Genomic DNA, 16,154 nt, shown 5'->3' on the forward strand with positions numbered 1-16,154 from the left:
TAATGGCACTAGAACTATTATTATACTATAATTAAAAACTAGTCTAGTTTATTAAATATGTAGAATAATAATAGTACGATAAATATGGTACTGCCTAGACCTAGATGACTATTTGTAAAACATATAATGTTTAATTCTGCTAAAAAAATATTTATGCTTTTTAAAGTAGTACTAAAGTAAACTACTAAATGCGTTCTAAATTTAACCCACAAGAAGTATTTGGAAAATTTTCTTGAAAAACGTTCTAAATTCTAAACACGTTTCATGGTGATAAATATTAATAAAAATGATAGACCAATTATGAAATATTTAACAATTGATTGCAGAAACATTCTATTTATAAATTCATTATAGGGTAGCTAGGGGATCGTAACACTTTTCTTGGTGAACACTTTCAAAATTTTCGAAAATATACAAGGCTTTCATACTTCAAATATAAATTATTTACAATTAAGTTTAAAAATGTTTTTATTTTTTTGCGTTATTCAATTGCAAGAAATATATCCTCAGATGGAATCATTCGACGTCTCTTATTGATGTAAACATTCTTACGTGTTTTATGCAATAAGTTCGCCGCTATATAATATATGAACGATAAATTATATAGTATTGATTATCGAGTATATAAAAATATTTAAAGCAATTTTTATTAATCATTGATCATCATTAATCATTGACTTTTTTGTTCTCGAATATTTAATCCCGGTTCGGTAAGTTACAGCAATTTGCCTTGGCACGATGCCATGCACCAATAGTTATTAACTTATTGTCTGATGATTGTCTTTGTATATCATTTTGTATTAACTTCCCTTATGGTAAGTTATAGTAATAGCAAAAGAATCGAAAATGTAAATTTTTGCATATCTTCACGTTTTGAAGGTTTCTGAGCATTTTGGCATACTTTAGAAGAAATGGATGTATGTGTGTGTGTCCACGATTTCAGACGCATGAATTAATCGATATGAATTATTTAAAAACTTTCAAAAAAATTACAAAGTTTTGTACTCCAAATATGAATTTTAAATTTACAGTTAAAGAGATATATCCTCAGATGGATTTATTCGGCACCTCTTGCCAATGTGAACTTTCTCAAGTGTTTTAAGCGATTCATTGTATATTATATGAACGATAAAATATATAGCAATTATAAATATCTCATAGAAATTGTTTAAAACAATTGTTATTAATCATTGATCAATATTTGTTGATCACTGACTTTTTTCCTCGAATATTTAATTCTGGTTCGGGAAGTTCCAGCAATTTCCTTTAAGGCACGATGCCATGCACCACTAGTTTATTCATTTTTTATAAGCAATACACAACCAATAAAAATCTCTTAAAAATAAAAATGAGACATTGGACCTGCTTGCTCCACCCCCCTGGCCGTCCCACTTTACACCGCCATGGGGTAAAAAGGACCAGGTAACAAATTTTTGAAAAATAGCGGAAAGAACACATTTTCTGAGCTTTGCTGAACATAGTAGTTGTTTGTTTGTAATATGTTATTTGTTGTGATATAATTGGTTTGGTTTTTACAATATAATTGCTCAAAGTCAAATTAGACCTTTGTGCCCTGTCCTACCCTATTATATTTTCATATCCTGATATACAATGTATTTCTTTGTTTGATAATTCATTAACGTGTTGATTTTACAATTTACTCTTTTACTTTCTTTTACGCTTTTACTTCTTATATACGTGCCCTAACATCAAGCACTTTGTGCGTGGTACGCAATATAAATTCTTAATTTCAACACATTACTTTGCCAGCTTAGTCTGGTATTATTCTAATTGCTGGGTTTGTATTTCAACAATGTAAAGTTCGTATTTCAGTACATGTTATCTGATACCCTATTTACATCATTTTGATTCAAATATTATCTGTGCAAATTATGTGATGGTGTGCGCTAGCCAAACATCAGTACTTTGCACCTTATCCTTAGAACGTCCTCCTGTCAAGACCATATCAATTTTCGGCTTCCATTAGTCCATTAGCGCATTTGTTTCAAAATTGCTAATCTAATCCCGAAACAAGTCCATGTTTATTTTCGTTCGGCTCGAAAATTCGATGCAAATTTTCTGCTCTTCTTGTCTGTCTTAATATTGAAAATGAAGGTTAGAATGCCAGACTTGAGGTTGTAGGCGTGTTGTATAACAAAATTCAGATATAAACGTTGAAAAATTTATATTTTTTATACTATAAAGATAGAGTAAATAATTGTCATTTCATTACAAAACTTTACTCTTCTTGATTGTCGTATCTTCGACATAATGCAATAAAGTTATTGAACTGTATAGCTTTCAAAACTTATTACTTGAAATTTATTGCATTTTTTGAGAGTTTTGTAAATTTTTTTGAGATAAACATACAGTACAGTTGAATGAACGTTTTCTATTGATCATTTAGCCATTAATTTGTTAAAGTAACATGTTTATCTACTCTCTAATGACACATGGAATTAATTTGTAGACACTTCTTTCATTATTTTACTTAGATTTTTTTTTATAATCGAGCCTGTTAAATATTTTATATTATATTTTATACATGCTTTTTCATTCTTACATTGTATTCTCAAAATGTTACTTTTTATATTGTAATCTCAAAATCTTTCTTTTATTCTTGTATTCTTAAAATGTTCCGCAACATATTGATTTTTCTCATATTCATTTTTATACTTAGAAAGGGTTGTTTTCAATGGAAAACATATTCTTGGTCTATTTTTTTAATGGAAATTGATAATGATTATAAGAAAACATTAAAATTGGCATTGAACGTAATTGAAATAATAGTTTATTAAACATATACGATTTTTGAATTGCGAAATTGATAATTTTTTCAAACTGTTTTCTTCAAAAAAAAAATTATTTAAATTTACTACTGTGGTAGGGCAATGGCAACGTAGGACTTGTTTCGGGCAGGTTCATGAGCTAAGTTAAAGTCCAACTCGATTTAGTGTGAGAGATTTTCCATTGCCATTTTACACTGCAATGCCCAAACAATGAGCTATTTATAATTGTAAACATGTTTATCATGTATATTTTCAAGTGCAAATAGACATCGCAACTGCACGATGTCAAGTTGTCTGAAGCGGGGTTCGAAACCCATCTACTTGAGTTTGTGATCAGATATCAAGGCACCTAAAAGTTGTTGTGATAATTTCGCTTAGAGGTTTTATATATGGAAACCCAAGCAATTGTCTCATCTCTGTGCATAATTTTTATTGTTACAATTTCTGTAATTGCGATAATTTTTTTGTTGATGCAGCAATGCCGAATAGGGTCTGTTTTCATTTGGAAACATATTGCTATCTAAATTTTTAAGTGAAATATGAGCACATATGGATATAAATACTGCTTCACACCTGGCTGCCCTGTTTTAAGCTTGGGGCCTCTGGTTGATATCCCATAGCGCTAACCACTAATCCACTGACTCACTACAAGCGGATGAGTCACTTGTTTTAAAAATGAGCTCAATTAAATTTTTGCCATAACGCACGAGCAATTTTATTTTAGCAGGTAATTTCAAATAATGACTAGAACTATCTATATTTAAAACTATATAAGTTTGTCCAAAAGTTTTTATTTTCACAATGGCCACATTTTTTACAAATGTTGAACCTACAATATACCTAATTACTCAGAGGATACTTAAAATAGTGAAGGGCGGGGCACTAGGGCCCAATATGATTTTTAGCAATTATACTGTAAACCAGAAAAACTACATCAAAACAAGTAACACATGTCAAACAAACTTCTATTTGAAAATTGGGCACATTTTTTATAAAGGATGCACTGTTGGATACAACCTTAATTTGGAACTCTATTAATTTCGACAACTATTAATTTAGTTTATATTTTCAAAATTGATTTTTTTAACTTGTTTTACATTTTTATTTACTAGTTTTTCATTTTTTACATCTCACGATGGTTTAGATGGTCTACGCCAGCCACATGTAAGCTGCTCTAGGACCTATAGAAATACAATTGTTGAATTTAACTTGAAAATAACAAAATTCTTATAAAATAATTAATTAAAAATACCTAAAAATCATATGCAGACATTTTACACTAAAAACCGTGCTCAAAAACAAAAAAATAACAATGACAAGACAATACTTTCGTTGCAATAGTACATCTTTCACTCTCTACATTAAAATATTATTGTTAAAATATTCCTAACACTCTTCTTATTGAGATTTTGGTGGTGGACATTTTTACCAACACGCTTTTAAGCCCTATTTTACCCTAATATATCAGGTTTTAGGAAAATATATACATTTTTCTTAGTAATGGTTTAAACGTTAATTTAAACAAAGGTTCTTCCACCGCTGCCACGCGATTGCAACGAATTAATTGCAATTTGTTCAAAGAGAAAAATCCGTTTATAAATTATACTTCAATGGTATTTGCTTCATAATCGGATCGACTGACTTACTACCTCACCTCACCTTCTAATCATTTCCTCCGGCGCATATTTATGCACCCCGCAATGACGGGAATCATTTTTTTCGCAGCGTCGCTAAGTTTTTCTCTCGGTATCTAAATCTGCGAGATATATATTCAATTTCCTTTCATCGCTACTAACACGTGTCTCTCCGGTATTTCGTAAGCCCCGTAAGATAAGAATGCATCACGTCTTCTCTCTAACGCTCTCTATATCCGCGCCTTACAATATTTACAGATACTTTGCGTGGCAAGCGAAAGACCCTAAAAATCTCGCGACGAGGCGCCCGAGTTCTCCTGATGTATGCGCCCATGCATTTAGAGCACTGAATTCCAAACAGGGATTTGGTTTCTTTACAAATTTAAAATATTCTACGAGAATTTTCCTTATGCATCTTCCTTGATGGGTAACATCACGTTTTGTATGCAGATAGTATTTTGATTCAACATTTGCCAAATATTACAGGATGCAAGTGATTTGATTCAATGTTGGTGCATATTTTTCAATTTGTAAACAAATATTATGTTCAGAAATTTTACCATAAGATTGATATTGGGCTCGATCATGAGTTAGTGGTTGGAGCTATAGAATTTTAATCAGAGTTACCAGTTTGGATACTGGTTCACCCTTGGAAATATAGAAACAACAAGTTTCCAAGTAAAAATAACCCTTAATTGGTTTTATTATCTGGTATCCTTCATGGTTTCATTAATAAACTAGTTGGTATTGATATTTTGCCTTAAGGCGAGTTACATGCACTTCCCGAAATGTGTAAAAAATCGACTTAATCAATAAAAAATAAATTAATTTTTGAGTGATTAATAGTATTCCGAGTGGATTTCTTACACGTAATTGAAAACGAACGAATATTTTGTTAACATGGACTATTTTCAAAAAGCAATTTTTAAATCAACAATTTTATAATTGAACCAGTTTGCGTAGGATTTCAATAGCTTAGCATGTTCATTAAGACCAAGAACTCAATCGTTATACCAACTAAATCGTCTAATTTTAATTTTAACAAATGCCAAAAGAACTACTCATTTTCTCAAACTTTGATGAATTTTTTACTTGTAATGCCGTAATATTTCAGGAAATTCTATAAGACCATGATATAAATCACCAAAAAAAGTTCCATAAAAATTGGCTTAATTTTTTTATTCAAAGTTAGTTACAAGAAAACGGCTCGGTAGATTTTTACTTAAAACTAATCAGTACCATTCTCAATTAATATCTTTCGAACAATTTTTGATTTTTGTAAATCGATTCGGTAGTAGGAGCTTAAATGTGGACGAAAAGTTTAACACTTTTTTCCAAATTACAAAGAAACGGCTCAGCCAAGTGCTGCACAACGCTAGTCCTCACAGAGATACATCGAATGGCTATTAAATTTTTGAAATCTGTCCAGCCGTTTTTTGAGAAAACGTCGATTTACGGCAAAAAATCTGTTCATATACACACACACATATTTTTTCCAAATTTGGTCTCATTCGATTCAGAATGGCTTCAAACGTTGACATAAAATTAGCTAATCAAATTTTTTGATGAAAACATAAACTTCTTTTTCGAGGTGTTAAAAAAATCATTACTATTATAGAAACTGTGATGATAATAGAGTCATCACATATATATATATGAATAAAAATAACAGTTCATAGAATCAATAAGTTCCGATTACTTAAGAGTAATAATTACAAATTTAATATTAAATTGTGAATTTTCTAAATGTGCATGTTCTAATTTTTTTATTTTTATTATGATATTTCATCCTTTTATTTTTCTGACTTCTTTAAAATCTGAATTTTTATTTTCTGTAACATATAATTTCAGGTGGCCATGGATTTATTATCCCGAGTCTTGATCGAGGCGTATTTTTTGGATTTTGGTATGTTTTATTTATGGATTTTCATAGTCATTTTGATTTTCATTGAATTACTTGATGCATATGATTAAATGTATATCCCTTAGTTTCTAAAAAAAGTTTAATTTGTTACTACATTAAAAGGAATTTTATTCAAGGAAAAGGAACACATATTTATGTAATATTCTCTATTATTTTTACGTGTTTTAACTATATGGAAATCTTTGTAATCGTATATACAATTCTGACCAATATTAGTATCATTATGATAATTTTTCGTTGCGTTGTTAACTATGGGTATTTCTCTTTAACGATTAAAACATTAGTAATTTACACAAACTTTTAGTTTAATTTTGTATGTTTTGCATTATTGGTTATATCATTTTACTTTTATTTTATCTCAAGTTAATAATAAAAAGTTACTGTCAAAACAGTAATAAATATATTTTCAACACACTTGCTGTATATGAATCACAAACAATTTAATAATATCTATCAATGAATAAGTAGTGATATTTTAGGAAAATATTTGTTTGTTTGTATAAATAGTACTTTAATTAAAATTAAGATTTAAATACTCAACAATTTAAAAATGTATAAAATGTTAAAAAATATATATAAATTTATAGTGAACAACAGGTTTTTAATAATATAGTAATTTATTAAATTTTTTTGATTTCATAATTTTACTTATCATAATATATTAATTTTTAATGGGTACTGTGCTTAATGGCTCCGTTAAAAGCAGAAATTTCTTGTTTTTACTTTCCAGAGAAGGCTATTTTAACAAAACATATTTAAATTTTTTTATTTTTTTTTGTAAAGTACTAAAAAATCAAGTTTGATTGAAATTGTTTAGAATCTTAATAGATATAATTTAACTTTCATTTTCACATTCTTACACTTTAATTTAAGTGTTTTTACAAATTTTTGTTCGTTTGATTGAAATGAAAAAGTCATTTAAAACTGATATTTTTATTTGGCTCAGACTTACAATATAAATTAAAATATCTATTAACTTCCCGAAGGAGAAGTTTATGTTTTCATCAAAAACCCGATTCGCTAATTTTATGTTTTCTCGACGTTTCAAGCCATTCTGAATCGAATGAGACCAAATTTGGAAAAAGTATGTGTGTGTGTGTGTGTGTGTGTGTGTGTGTATGTGAACAGATTTTTTGCCGTAAATCGACGTTTTCTCGAAAACGGCTGGGTCGATTTCAAAAATTTAAAAGCCATTCGATGTATCTCGACGAGAACTATTGTTTGTCAGTTTTGTGCGACGATCGGCCAAGCCGTTTCTTCATAAATGGCAGAAAAGTGAAAAATTTTTCGTCTACGTTTTAGCCCGCAATTCTGAATCGATTTTGAAAATTCAAAAACCGTTCGAAAGATATTGGTTGGGAATCGTGCTGATTAGTTTTTGGTAGAGATCGGCCGAGCCGTTTTCTTGTAATAAAGTTTTTAAAAAAAAAAATTCGACGATTTTTATGATTATTTTTTTGACGATAGATACCATAGTCTTCTAGATCATACTAAAATATTACGGCCCTACGACAACTGGTTCAGCTTTAAAAATTCGTCAAAGTTTGCAAAAATTAGTATGGTCTTTTTGGCATTTGTCAAAATTAGATTTTTGATCGACGTTTTCTCAAAAACGCCTGAACCGATTTTAGAAATTTAAAAGCCATTTGATGTATTTCGGTGAGGACTATCGTTTGTCAGTTTTGTGCAACGATCTGCCAAGCCGTTTCTTTGTAATTTGAAAAAAACTTTTCGTCCACATTTAAGCTCATCCTACCGAACGATTTTAAAAAATCAACAACTGTTCGAAAGATATTAGTTGGGAATGGTACTGATTAATTTTAGGTGAAAATCTACCGAGCCGTTTTCTTGTAATTAACTGTTGAAAAAAAGTGTTAAATTTTCGTCGACATTTAAGCTCATCCTACCGAACCGATTTTAAAATATCAAAAACTGTTCGAAAGATATTAGTTGGGAATGGTACTGATTAATTTTAGGTGAAAATCTACCGAGCCGTTTTCTTGTAATTAACTGTTGAAAAAAGTGTTAAATTTTCGTCGACATTTAAGCTCATCCTACCGAACCGATTTTAAAATATCAAAAACTGTTCGAAAGATATTAGTTGGGAATGATACTGATTAATTTTAGGTGAAAATCTACCGAGCCGTTTTCTTGTAATTAACTGTTGAAAAAAGTGTTAAATTTTCGTCGACATTTAAGCTCATCCTACCGAACCGATTTTAAAATATCAAAAACTGTTCGAAAGATATTAGTTGGGAATGGTACTGATTAATTTTAGGTGAAAATCTACCGAGCCGTTTTCTTGTAATTAACTGTTGAAAAAAAGTGTTAAATTTTCGTCGACATTTAAGCTCATCCTACCGAACCGATTTTAAAATATAAAAAACTGTTCGAAAGACATTAGTTGGGAATGATACTGATTAATTTTAGGTGAAAATCTACCGAGCCGTTTTCTTGTAATTAACTGTTGAAAAAAAGTGTTAAATTTTCGTCGACATTTAAGCTCATCCTACCGAACCGATTTTAAAATATCAAAAACTGTTCGAAAGATATTAGTTGGTAATGGGACTGATTAATTTTAGGTGAAAATCTACCGAGCCGTTTTCTTGTAATATTAGTTGAAAAAATAATTTAAGCCGATTTTTATGTAAATTTTTTTGGCGATATACATCATGGTCTTATAGAACTTACTGTAATATTACGGCCTAACGACAAGTAGTTTAATTTTAAAAATTCGTCAAAGTTTGCTAAAATTATTATCGTTTTTTTTAAAGTAGGATTAATGAAGTATATTATTTACACATTTTTTTTATTAAGTCGATTATTTACACATTTCGGGAAGTTCATGTAACTTGCCTCAAGGCTAAATACCAAACCAACTAGTTTTCTTTATATTTCACACATAAAAATTCTGGTGTTTGATTTTCACAGAAAATTTAGTTTCAAGATAGTGCCCATATAACTAAAATAATTATTCATTATTATGTAGACATTTCAACGTGAATATCATACAGATATTTACATAAATCAATAAATAAGCACGACGTTTAGAATTGGATTGAAACATATTTTTTCCTCGAATCTCTATTCTTCGCCCGTCTTTCTGTTTCCTTAGGGCTATTCCTGTGAGCACCTGCTTTTCACATGTTTTTATGCATATTTTTGTGCATTATTCATATATCAGGCGAGACGAAATTCCTTTCATCTTTAAGTCCGCCGAGCAAATATGTTACAAAATATCTGTTAGATATTGTTAACTCCATTCAGCTCTCCCTATCTGTATGCATAAGGCGGATATGCCTTATAATGGGCACCAAGAGTTGTTGCATGTATTATTTAGGATATATGTTTTTTATGAAAGCAAAAAAATGTGCCCCTTTATCTTATCGCCTTGCCAATTTGTGCAAATAGAATATGACAGATCTTAGAGCGTTTTTTATAAGAAACCTATGCGAAATTTTTGGCTTTGATGTAAATCTATCCACATCAGCCATATGTTATTGTTAACTTTACGTGGGGTAAGTTATAGTAGTCGCAACAAAATCTAAAATGAGAAGTTTTATAGAAATTTACGTTTCAGAGGTTTCTGAACATTTTGAAATACATAAAATATATAAAAAATGATGTATGCGTGTGTGTATGTGTGAATGTATGTGTGTATGTTTGGATACATTTTTTCGTCCACGATTTCGGGCGCCTAAGATCAACCGATTTGAGTGATTCAAAAAACATTCGGTTTGTATTGATTGAGAGGCGTGCTGATTAGTTTTTGGCAAAGGCAGGTTCAGCCGTTTCGGAAATATGAAGCAAAGAGTGCAGAAAGAAGAAATGGAGTTTTTGGGAGAGCGAAGCATCCAATTTGAATGACCCAAAAAATATTAAACTGTTGTTATGGCAGTGTTTTGTTATGATTTAAAATATTTTCGTAGTATAACTTATTGTAGTCGTCCAAAAATCCAAATTGAAAATTTTCGCATTTCTCTACGTTTTGAAGGTTTCTGAATATTTTGGCATACCTCAGAAAAAATGGATGTGTTTTGTGTATCGGCATTTTTGTGTTCACTTTTTTGGGCGCACGGATCAACCGATTTGAATAGTTCAAAAAACATTCGATTCCTGTCGATAGGAAGATGTGCTGAGTAGTTTTTGGCAAAGGCAGGTTAAGCAGTTACGGGGATAAAGAGCAATGAGCGCAAAAAATAGAAATCGAGTTTTTGAGAGAACGGAGCATCCGAATTGAATTATCTAAAAAACATTCAATTAGTGATGATTGAGAGAAGTGGTTATCAGTTTTTGGCAAAGGCAGGCTTAGCCATTTCGAAGATACTGAGCTAAATGTGCAAAAAATTGCAGTTTTTGAGAGAACTAAGCGTCCGATTTGAATAATTCGAAGAACTTTCTGCTTCTGCAATTTGAATAATTGATTTTGGGGAAAAAATTGTTTCAAATTTTTTTTTGTATATCGAAAATAATTCAGATTTTATTTTTAATTCTGACTAAAGTTTTACACTATATTTTAAACAAATAATTTCAACTTTGCAATTCAGTTTATATAATTCTTATAAATATTAGACAATATTACAATGTTTATAATAATCTATTTGAAAACATTCAATATTCCTCGAACATTTCGTTACTGTATGAGAAGTTCTAGCAATTTGCTATGCCATACGATGTGCTGACGAAACAATCGCTTTTAAAAAAAAAAATATTCCAAAATAATAAAAAAATCCATTTTTTTTGTATATCGAAAATAATTTGGATTTTAATTTTACTTTTGGCTAAAGTTCTAAGTCACTTATATGTTTTGAATAGATAATTTTAACTTTGCCATTAAGTTCAGAAATAATTCTTATAAATATTAGACTATATATATTAGATTTTTATAAATTTAGATATTTATTAATGATACAGTATTTATAATTATCTATTTGAAAACATTTAATATTCCTCCATTATTTCGATACGGTACGGAAAGTTCAAGCAATTAGCCTATCAATTTCTTGATAGACTTTCATATATGCGGCTTGACTTATAAAACTTTGTTATTCGTAAAATTATACACCTATTAAATCAAATTAAACATTCTATGTCTACGGATGATTCAAAATTTATTGATGCAAGTCATCAAAGTTTAACAAAATTCATATGTAGTTTTGCTTAAATAATACCATAATTGGTCAACAGACATATTTTTAAAGCCAATAAAAAAATTCTATAGTACAAGTTTCAATTAATTTAATTTAATTTAGAGCTGTGTAATAATTCTTTGCATACCTCAATATTTTCAAAAAAAATCAATATTAAAGAGACTTTTGATATAAATTTTTGATATAAGATATAGTATTCAATACATTAAATATAATTTAATAATATTTATAACTGTTTTATGACAATATAATAAACTTAATAATTAAGTGTAAAACTGTTCATCACATTTCTCTATTATATTTCTTTACTTTGGGAGGTTAAATTCATATGAAATTTGCAATTACAATTTGTGTTAATTTATTGCATTTATTTTAATGATTATACATGTGTTTATTCTTTGCATATCTCAATATTTTTAAACAAATCGATAACAAATAGACTGTAATATAAATCTTTGATATGACGCATATAATTATGATAATATAATTCCATAATATTCGTAATCTTTTAATGATATATTAAAAATCGAACAATTCAGTATACAGGAATTTTTCATCATGCTTCTCTTTAATATTGTTTTACTCTGAGAGGTTAAAATGCATATGGAACTTGTATTATTATTTCGTTTTTGATATACATGATTGAAAATGAAAAATCACATATGTAATATTTGTTTGTTATCTCATCACATTTCTGCTATTTTTAGAATTTCATTGAAATGGCTCATTGTAGTTTGCTAAATAGGTCACGCGGAAACTTTACATCAACTTTTTCAAGTATTTTCATTGTTGTGTTGAATTGCATATTAATATTGAAAACAAGTTGCCGCTACATTTACATTTTTGTAAGTTGGTTTTTATATATAATATTTTCTTCTATAATATAAAAAATAAATGCTGTTATTGTGTATGTAAATGCATTTATTACCAACGCGGTTTTGCTTTTACTTGAACTTGCAAATATTTTGTATAAATTAGTTCAGAAAATTTTCATGTCAATTTATAATTATAGAAATTTGTGTTTTTACTATTTTTTTGAATTTTTATCTTTTGCCTTATGGACGAGATAAAAAGAGACAACCAGAGAGCAAACACATCTAATGTTTTTTTCGAGGATTTTATAAAATAATATCTACATCAATCAATCAACATGAAATTCGAATTATATGGAGCATTTTTTATAAAAAAATCATATTATATAACCGTGATGTTGTATTGCAAAAGAAATATTTTTCAGCATTGGTCGAATAACTTTTAATTTAATTTGTTTTTTGTATTGTTGCATTTTTAACTTAATTTATTTATTCATTGGCTATTTCTTATGGTTTACACCTTTGCCAATGTAAAGTTAACAAAAAAATCAACTAACTTCATTTTTTGATATGAGTAGTAATCCATTTTAGTTTATCTCCGTATAGCGACGTCGTAAGATTTAAAAATTAATGATGTATATATATGTGTGTGTGTATGTGTGGATAAAGTTTTTCATCGACGATTGTGGGCGTACGGAATAACTGATTCGAATGATTCAAAAAACAATCGATTCCTGTTAAGGCGCTGAATACACCTTACAGCTGCCTTTGCCGTTATCACTTTTTAGAAAACTTAATTACTGCACTTTTAAATATTTGGGTAAACTGTAATTGTTAGAAGAATGAAAAACGACAATAGACATAAAAATAGAAAATTTTGTTAAATGGTTGAGTAACTTGTGCGAGCTAAATTTCTTAATATGTGTTTAGTCTGGCAACTTACTGAATAATGAATTTATAAACTTTAAAATATAATATAAAATTATTAAAACTGCCTGGAAGGGAGAGTTCACAAATATACGCTAATACAACTATGAAAATTGAGATTTTCCTATAATACAACAATTTAGTACAATTTTTAAAACGGTACATGGGTTCATACTGTTCATAGTAAGGGTACATTAATAATAAAAATATGAAAAACAATGCATATTTACTTAAACTATGGAAACATATATGAAAAAATGATATGATTTGCACGTGCATCCTGTGCTCACTTAAACTAAACAATGATCATAATATATTTAACAAATTCTTAACAAATGCTATTGATAAGGAGACATGCTAATTAGTTTTTGGCAGAAGTTGGTCCAGCCGTTTCGGAAATGCGAAGCAAAGAGTGCAGAAAATATAAATTAAAGAGTCAAAAGGTGTTTTTTTATATCAAAAATAATTCGGATTTTAATTCTAATTTCAGCTAAAGTTCTAAAGCTCACTTATATACTTTAAATAAATAATTTTAACCTTGCAATTTAGTTTATATAATTCATATATAATATTAGACAATGTCCTTCATATTGATTAAATTTTGTTTATTTACTTTTTTGTAAACATATATAAACGTCGTCGTCCAATTCATAAACTCTTATATTCTGTCTATAAAATAAGAATAATTAAAGCTACCGTAATTATAATAATGTATTTAAAAGCATTTAATATTCCTCGAATATTACGTTTATATTGTAAACATATATAAACGTCGTCGTCGTCCAATTCATAAACTCTTATATTCTGTCTATAAAATAAGAATATTTAAAGCTACCGTAATTATAATAATGAATTTGAAAGCATTTAATATTCCTCGAATATTACATTACGGTACGAAAAGCTCGAGCCATTTGCCTTAAGGCACGATGCCATACACCACTAGTTACTGAATATATAGTATTAGGGAATGCAATACCGATGGAAAATTCTAATACCAGTATTTCGGTAATTTTTCATTTGAAAACCGGAACACCGGTAAATTACCGGTATTTTTATTATCTTAAACAAACGTAAACAAAATTAAAAGTTACTAGTACAAATATAAAAAAAAGTCTATACAACTGCAACTATATTTAACTAAACAATAAAAACAATAAAATAAAACAATAAGTTCATTTTTTTAAATGATAATTTAACAAAATTATATCCAATTTAATTAATTCATTATCACTATCGAGTATATTGAGTACTCTTTTCACGAAAACAAACTTATGAGTAAGAAAGACCAAAAACTCATAAAAGATCATGTTACATTATTATAATAAACTGTATTGTCTATATCGGATGTGTTAAATTAGCATAATCTCCAATATTTAAAAAAAATAATTTTTCCTCAAATATATAATTTAAAATCGGATACTTTGCGAGATAAATAATAAGTTACTATAATTGTTGAGTATTGTTATTTAAAACAATGTGATGCTTTTATAGTATTTTCAAACTTCGAAACGTTGTCGAAAAATAATATTTTGTAATTGCAATAAGAAGCAAAAATATTTAGTAATTATCATAATTACTATGTATAAAGTTAGAAAAAATAAAGATTACGCAGGGGTAATCTGTATGATATAAAATATTTTGGCGCAAATATACTTAAGTATATACTTAAAAAATCATTACATTTTTACAAAAGATGAAACAAACATCATAATCTATCAGTCCAATTCTATTTATTGTAACATGATATGAAGCCCTTAGTAAAGCATTTGTTTATGTTATAGAATCACTTGAAGATATAGCTGTTTATGCGGTTATGGAATTTATCAAATAGCGCTCATGTAAAAATACCGAAAATACCGGTATTTTTGGGATAAATACCGGTAAAAATACCGCCAAAAAATCAGGCGGTTTACCGGTAATTTGGTATACCTGTATACCGGTATTGCATTCCCTATATAGTAATAGAAAGCAATTATCATTTGACTATTATTTTTCAACCCTGTAAACGTTGTTCATTATGACATGTTAAATTACATATTGATATAGAGTACAATTCTGACTCGTATAATAATCCTTGTCATATTGTTGCAAAGCCGTTAGTAGGTCCCTGTTGAAGTGTGCTACGCAAATATGCGAAGTACCTTTCCACTCTCCACTCCACCCGCGAATTTGCGACGCGTTTGATATATCTAGTTATAGTGGCGTCGCTCTTTCGTGCCTTATTAACAGAAGAGGAATTATTCATCTTTATCTATATATAATGAAGGTTTGCAAAGGCGTGGGTATACGAATAACCCATATCGTGCACATTTGCGGTTAACACTATAACCGCACGCACTCCATGTAGACACTTAACCGACGAGCAAGCGCCATTAACACCTTCGCTGCTGCTCTTTTGATAATAGAAAATGGGATAAGTGACTCAATTTGGGCTTATTTTCCAGTTAGAAAAATAATTATATGATTTAAACATAAAATTTTAAATATTATATATTTAGTTATTTTTGTTGCAATTAGTTTTGGCTTCTACAATCTATTGTAACTAAATACTATATTACTAGAGACACTCATGTTTAATTGTTTTAATTAAATAACATCAAAAGTTGCATTGGATTTCACACTAAGGTAAAATATGTTCTAAAATAACACTAAGTTTTCATAATTACAACGTATTTTGAATTCTTTTTACAAATATAAATTTATAAGAGTATATACATATATAGTATACGTTTCCCTAGTGATTTTCAGAACAATATTTTGCAGGTTTTCCTTTTTCGATTCGCAATATTCACTAATTTTTGCTAAATTCGGTTTCAAAAATATTTTCTGGTTTGTCATCATATTATATCTTTAAATAAATTAATTTTATATTTAAATGTTTACTCGACACAAGTATTATACATTTAATTAATACTATG

This window comes from Ctenocephalides felis, unplaced genomic scaffold, assembly GCF_003426905.1.
Source record: "Ctenocephalides felis isolate EL2017-DRISC unplaced genomic scaffold, ASM342690v1 CF-g0.4_SCAFFOLD_01170, whole genome shotgun sequence".
In the NCBI taxonomy this organism is placed as follows: Eukaryota; Metazoa; Arthropoda; class Insecta; order Siphonaptera; family Pulicidae; genus Ctenocephalides; species Ctenocephalides felis.